Source organism: Rhodamnia argentea, chromosome 9, assembly GCF_020921035.1.
Source record: "Rhodamnia argentea isolate NSW1041297 chromosome 9, ASM2092103v1, whole genome shotgun sequence".
Classification (NCBI taxonomy): Eukaryota; Viridiplantae; Streptophyta; class Magnoliopsida; order Myrtales; family Myrtaceae; genus Rhodamnia; species Rhodamnia argentea.
The window spans coordinates 343521-351217 of NC_063158.1; the positions used below are offsets into that span (position 1 = coordinate 343521).

Consider the following 7697-nt stretch of genomic DNA (forward strand, 5'->3'; position numbering starts at 1 on the left):
ATGCAACAGACTTCATATGACTTTCTCTATAACTTCTCCGGCCCAGGGATCTTGGGGCAGTTTTTCGGTTCTGCATCAAGAAAGCACACAGTGCCACTTTTGCCAAGATCAACCGAAGTCGATCTAATCTTCATGTTATTAAGAGCTTAGCTTGTCTGAAAAAGGAAAGGCTAATGAGTTTGGAAATGAAGAAGCAGACCGGGCAAGTACCAGGTTCTGATGCCTCCTCTCCAATTGACAAAAGTTCTGTTATTGCCCCACAACTTTGCCAAGTGATCCAACTGATCACTACTCGGGCGAATGATGCAGTCAAATGATCCAACAGGGGGGGAATGGGGGTAAAAAATAAAAAATTAATAAAAATAAAAAAAATTAAAAAAAAAAAAAAAAAAAAAAAAAATTTTTTTTAAATTTTAATTGCCACAACACCATTCTCTCCTTAAAAGAGCTAGTGAAATTAACGGTGCATTTATTTCATGAAAATACGTGATTTGAAAACAATAATTTTTGAAGTAATCGGTGAATGAAAATCAATTTCATTACTATCGATAGTTTATGCTTAAGCATTTTCGTGAGCGGTAAAAATATTTTACATTTATTCATTTTTGCAAGCGATATAAATAATCATTTTTAAGAAAATATTTTTCAAATTAAATAATTATTGGCAAAACGAATGATGCCCAGCTGTCTGCACTTTTGTGCAGATTTTATTGTAGGTGTTGATCAATTTTTTGGGGATTTTTCCCCTCTTTGTTGGAATAGCGAAAAGTTATTTGTCAAATTATACGGTAAGTTCCAGGAAGAAAGAATCTAGTAGAGGAAAAGGAGAGAATAAATCTCAAGCGTCCAATTTTTTTCTTACTTTTTCGATCCAGTCTTTCACTTTTTCTTTTGAAAAAATACATTAAAATTGTAAAATTTATCGTTAAAGTGTAATTGAGTCTTATAATTTTTAAAAAGCACAATTAAATCCTAAAACTTGTCATTAAAATTTAATTGGGTCTTAAAACTTTCGAAAGATGTAATCAAATCTTAAAAATTGTCATAAAAATATAATTGAGTCTTAAAAATTTGTCAAATTAGTAAAATTAAGTGCATTTTTTGAAAATTTTAGGATTTAATTATACTTTCTGATAATTTTTAAGATTTAATTGTATTTTCGTAAAATGAAATTAAATCCCAAAACTTGTTCATTTCTTTGTACAGCGGCGAGTTTCGATCTAAAATTAAATGGAACTCGACGGATCCACACAACCGAGTCGGAGGCTTGCAGGGTGCGCGCCTTCATTCTCATTAACAACGGTCCTCTGATTCGAACTCCTTCATCGTTCGACTGCATAGCGTGTCGCTGTGTCCGGGACTCTTGAGACGTTGTGGTTATGGTTTCGTCTGATTTAATCTTCCATTTTTTGGTGACTATGAGACGAACGATAGAGATAATTGATTTGAACTTGAATCCCTTCTCAACCTGCTTTTTTTTTTTAAAGCCATTTTTCTGGGTTTGGAAGGAGGGTGGGCGGGTGGCGGGGGTAATTTGCTTTATGGTGTTGGTTCTGAGAAGATGGCTGGTACAGGAAGATAAAGCTGCTTTGACTCTGTTTTGGGTAAATTTGATTTTAGCTGCAGTTCAGAGAAGATGTTTGGAGCTGGAAAATGAATTTGTCTTAGTTTTATCATGATTGCCCGCTAGATGTTCGTGAATTTGACTGAAAAGTTTGAAACTTTCGGCATACATAGTTTGGGTCAGTTGCATAAGTCAGAATATTCATAAATCCTCCCTGTTTCAGCATCTAGAATGTATTTGATACTTCGCGCTGTCCAAGATGCTTGTTAGTTTGGGTCCAAATACTTGCACGTCTTATGCATGCAACCATATTCACATATAGAGCAATCTATGGTGCGATTTTGTTTATCAGTAAGTTTACTGCTTGTTGATCATTCCAGATGTCTGTAACAACTGCAGAAACAGTTCTATTTCAGTATCGGATACCCCATCTGCTTCAGCTGGCTAGATGTCTGCAAAGGGAAGGAAAGTTTTGGGGAGGGGGGATACAATGGCAGCAAATTATGCATTTGGCCCTCTTGGGGATGACACAATCATAAAGCATAGACTATTAACCCGAACTACAGCAACAAGAGGTGAACCGCCATTGAAGAAACTTCAAAAGAAATTCACCGCCTTCGTCCTCAAAGTTGAGAAGGAAAAAATAAATATGGTGAATGTGAGAAATTGTCTAGAGCCTTCTTACAGGAGCTTTCTCCTTTTGAGATTCCTCTTCTCAAGAGCAAGGTGGTTGTTGGTGCTAATGTCAGAGAGAAGGATAATTTCAATGAGCTGAAAGACGAGATCAACAGGCAGATTCTGCAGGCACAGTCTGATATAGAAGAGCTGAAGAAGCAACTTGAGGAAAGCAAGATTGAGAGGAAGCATAAAGAGGAGTGTGAAGCTATTAGAAAGTTGATTGCTATGCAGCCACTGAGATCGGAGACACAGAAGATAATTACAGAGCTGGTGAGAGAGATTGAAGCTCTTGAGGCTGAGAATACAGCAAGTTCAAGAATGCTTGAGCTTCAGAGAAAGCAATTTGCCCTGTTATTGCATGTGTTATGTGGCAAATGTTGGTATTTGAATCCGCACTTGCTTTTCCTAACTGCTTGACATGATATATTTGAAAGACTTGTAATAAGCAAGATTTAAGACTGTCCTTGTAACTTATCTTGGAGTCAAGCCACAGTGGTGTGAATTGATAGAAGTAGAATATAACCATTCATGTCCTCAGATAACCAGTTTGATTACAAATCAACAGAACACAGAGCTCCATATTTATTGTTCCTCCAGCACTCTCACATCTCTCTCATTGTTTACACACTCAGCAATCCCTATAAACATATGGTTGACGTCTTCGCCAAACTGAGAAGCTCTTGTGTTAGAATTATGTGGATAGCAGTTTTATCTTGAGATACGGTACTATTATGAAATCTTTTTCGGCTGTTGGTGGGATTCCTCCAGAGTTGGTTTTACTTTGGCCTAACCTTTATAACGAATTCCTCTGCCAGTGGTCATACCTGCTAGATGCTATTTCTTCCTCTGAAATGTGACCGTTCCTTCCAACAAATTTAAGATTATTTCCTCTTACAGATGATTAACTATTCCACTTGGTGAATAGTGCATAAGTACGCATCTCGGAAAAATTTCGGTACCTATGTATGTATAGGTGGAGGAGCTACAGACTACTTTAGAGGAAGATCAAAAGAATTTGATTGAGGAGATGCGGATTGCTGCAGAAGAACAGAAGAATAGATTGGAGGATGCTAATGGAGGCTCTGAGGCCGTGGTTGTTGATTAAGGGGTATGTTGGGCTTTGATGTTGAATTGTAGTTTTATGTACGCTGTCATTTTTCGTTTCTAATGGTGACCAGGATTTACTAGTGTGAAGAAAGAGAGAGCTTTTGTTCAATATCAGTCCATTTCGTCGGAGCAAAAAGGTGAGGATTCAATGCTGTAGCTTCTCATTCAACTCTTATTTTCCTTAGTTGCGTTACATGGTCATGTTGCAATGGCTTGATATGCAAGATATCTGCATTTTGTTGTGAACCCTCGAATCTACTGCTGGTTTTATCCGAGCCAAAATACATGTAAGCAGTATAAGGAGATCATCATTGATTGAGGAAAGATCTTGCAAATTCCTTTGTTTCAGATACTTGTTTGCCTTAAATCTCCTTTTTCTGGGAAGGATAACTTCTGTGTCTTATACTTCTTAATGCTGCAAATCCGTTGTGGGTTTAGAATCAGATCATATCGCTATCTTGGACAAGAAGATCAACAAACTTATCAATAAATGCAGTGACTGATGATAAATCATGTTGTAAAGGGGTGATTGACCTTTATTTTTTCTTGTTCTTTTTTTTTTCCTTTTTGGAATAATGAACATGGATGAAGCATTCCTCTCTCTATGAATTCATTTCATAGAGGACATAACCATTGCTTATTTCACTTTTCACACGACATTCCACCTTTCCTATAGGTGAATGACTGCAATCCAATGAGTTTTTCTCTAGTGCCATACATGTTCATATGACAAACGTGGAGCTGGATTTCTTTTTGCTTGATTGGGTTTTAGGACCCAAGAGTTCCATGATCCTTCTAAGTCCTCCTAGCTGAGTATGGAAGTTTTCCTATATGATATTTTGTTGGTCCAAATCCAAAATGATAATTGTAGTATCAAATGCTCGAAACAATTGCATTGGAGAAAACGCAAAGAAACTTATTTTCTTTATTGAGATCCAATACATGTCTTGCTGAGTTTAAACAGTAATTTCCTCTATGCTGAAGCTCCCAAGGGAAAGGAAGGGCCACAATGGTGTGAAATTGTATGCTTTGGTTTGTGTTGAGAAACTCGTTATCTTATTTGCTTGGTTTCGACTTGTGTACAGTCACAAAGAGTATTGCGCAATCTTTCTGAAGCAAAAAATTTCTCCAATTCATGAAAAGAGAAGGTTGTGCAGATGCTTCAAAAAGAGGCGGAGGCTACTCATCCCTAGTCCGACATCCGGCGCAATTGGTTGGACACTATCAGAGCAAATCGCCCTTTGGATAGCTGATCAGCAGCGGCAGCATCATCTTCATCCAGCTTTTCTCCTGCAAGCGAGCAGAGAATGTCAAGAAGATAAACCCTGAAGTCCTGCCTCAGGAGGCCTATTCCAGCGGTCACTCCCTCCACGACGTCATTCGCCTACACGGTCCCCTCACCATCCCCACAACTTGGGACTCAAGCCTTGGTGCTTGCTCGCTCGCTCTCTCTCTCTCTCTCTCTCTCCTTATGGATATGGGGCTTTGTTGTTTGCAGATGTTTTTTCCCGGCAGATTTGGTTTTACTGTGTGATTTATCACCTCGAGGGTGGTGCGTTGTTTAGTGCGATTGCAGCGATTTTTGCCTTCCACATTGAGGTGGAGGATAGCTTTTGCGTCTAGATGTTTGATTGTGTGGATGCGCGCAGAAATGAATTTGCTAATATGCGTCATTTGATGTTGCATTTTGAAAGGGATAGTAACATCTTCAATGTTTGACTTCGAGTAGATTAATTTGGTTAGTTAGTCTGGATCATTGGAGCTTTAGTGGATGGAAAGAAAAAAAAAGTGCAGAAAGAGAAGAGAAATGACCAAATCGTATCCCGTTAAGTGGGAAGCTTTTGGAAAGAACAATGCTGCAGGGTTATGATAAGAGCTTGTTTATCTTTCATGCGTGTGATGCAAAAACTAATGATTGATTGTGTAGATGCTTGAAGACTGTTCGTGTGGCTCATAGATTATGTTTCTTCTTTATTTTAGATCTTTCATGTTCCAGTCCCTAGGTATGTGGAATTTTAGAACTTCTTTTGCCTATCTGCTCAGTGAAGGCAGGGTTAGTCTTTGTTGACACAACGAAGTCTACTTTGGTCTGGCCTTGTCATTTTTGGGGGTGTAGATACATGAACAATGGGGTATTCGTCGCGCTATAATCACTCGTTGAATTTTTTTATTCTATTGACAATGATGAGTGCAACATCTTTGTTGACACAACGAAGTCTATCTAAGGAATGATAAGCTATCTAAATCTTCTGTCGTTGTATGGTCTGTCACTGTCTGCTTGTGTTTGCTTTCATCACAGAAGCTGGCATGAGCAGTTTTCAAAGCAAGACGTATCAAATTAATGCTCAAGTGGATGAGGGGAAGGACCTCAAGATGATCGATCAACAAGTTCAGCGGAGTTGAACCTGCAAACTGAGAAGCCCTCCTCACACTCGAAGGGGGAAAAGGGCAACCAAATAAACGGGTCATGAACTTAGCTGGACTGGGGAAGCATTCGCGCGCGATTTGCTTTTCCGTCTGGCTATTTGCCTTCTTTTGCCATAGACGTCTTGATTCTAATCTGCTTCTGCGATTTGAAATGGAAATAGACTAATCCTGGGCGAGTTTTAGGCCACTTGGGACTTCCTCTTCACTTACTCTGGGGCCTGCCATATACATAGCTACTTCCTGTACCTCTTGCTCTTCGTCTTCGTTTGCCGGACATTTGACTTCTCATTGGCTTCTGCGAGTGAAATGGAATGGTACAATCCTAATAAGTTTTAGTGCACTCGGTACTCCATCTTCATTTAGCTCGGGGCCTGATAATCAGAACTAGATCCAATCTTACAATTCAAGTTTGCATGCCTTTAGCATCATAATAACCAGTTTGTTTCTCTTTCGATTAATGGTAGGTATTGAAGTTTAAAAGCGATTTCATTGAACCTAAAATGTGTAGAAATTTGTTTGTTTAGTTTAGAAGAAGCAACCTATTTGCTGCGGATATGAGAATAGCCATTTGAAGACTGAGAAGCAGATGCTGTGCATACATACCATCGATTTACAACAGTTTCCTCGAAACTGGTACCATTGTAGCCACTTAAAACTACAGGGAAGGTGCAATCTATCCAAACCATGTAAACTTCAAAAGGATCTTAGCTGTCTAGTTTGCAGATTTGCATGTTGATAACTGACAACCAAGAATGAAAACAAAGAAAACTCCATGAATTAAAACTATATTAATTGTGCTCTGCTGTTACTGCTTGTAGCTTTACAGTTCTGTGATAAATCCACGAGGCATCTAGTATTGTCTGGAATGAGCAGTATTTGAGAGAACAAGTGCAACTGAAGACAGAATAGTCTTCCAGAGGATGGGTAATCTTGGACTAGCAATCTATGACAGAGTTGACACCATGAAAAATTCAAATTGGTACACATATGATATATTTACCCCAAAATAATTTTTTGGCCATAAAAAATCTTAAATTGTTACATCTGTAACAAATTTACCTAGATTAGTATTTTGACCACAAAAAATCTCAAACTGGTACACTTGTCAAAAATTTACTCTCCGTTAGTTTCTTTTTTTTTTTGTCGAACCATTAGTTTCTGTTAAATTGGGTTAATGCCACGAAAAAAATCCCAAATTGGTATACCTATGACAAATAGAGGGTAAAAACCCCAAATTGGTACCCGTAAACTATTACGTGTAATCTAAATTAGCAATTTAACAATAGAATTTAACAAAAATTAATGGATGATAAATTTGTCATATGTATACTAGTTTGGAGCTTTTGGAGGTAGAAAAATTAGTTTATGGTAAATTTGTCACGTATGTACTAGTTCATAGTTTTCATGATATTAACCCTTTATGATAACTATGCAATTTGTGGAACCCGATGTCCATACAATATGCATGGGATTAGCCACTTCAATGGAATCTTTTATCCTAGTCGGCTAAAAGATGTACTGGGTCATATGGGATCTCCCCATTCTTCCCCCGATCAAGATATTCTCTATTCGCCCAAAAGAGATTTTGAAGTGTGAAGTGAAAGCAAGTGAAATTATATTCGTTTTTTGGTTTGGAGAGTATTCAAATTTATATTATCAATTAGAAAAGCCTATAGAATAACTTATGGTTGGATTGGTTGGACCAACAAAATGAAGTATTCAGACTCTGTTAAGCAAAAATGCAATTGGTACTATAGTTATCATTACTACTACTTATATTATAGACCATAGTATCATTTACTTATATGATAAGATAGCAATCTTAAACTTTTAATCAAGTGAGTACTAGGACAAATACGTTGAATATTAGGCATTGGCAGAAGACACGAATTGAATTGAAGAAGAAGTAAATCATAGAAAA

At 37.7% G+C, this 7697-nt stretch overlaps 1 pseudogene; it reads left to right on the forward strand.

The window, feature by feature from the left end:
* The first annotated feature begins 1949 nt into the window (after positions 1-1949).
* On the forward strand, positions 1950-3347 carry LOC115756603 (annotated as a pseudogene).
* Positions 3348-7697: the final 4350 nt, after the last annotated feature.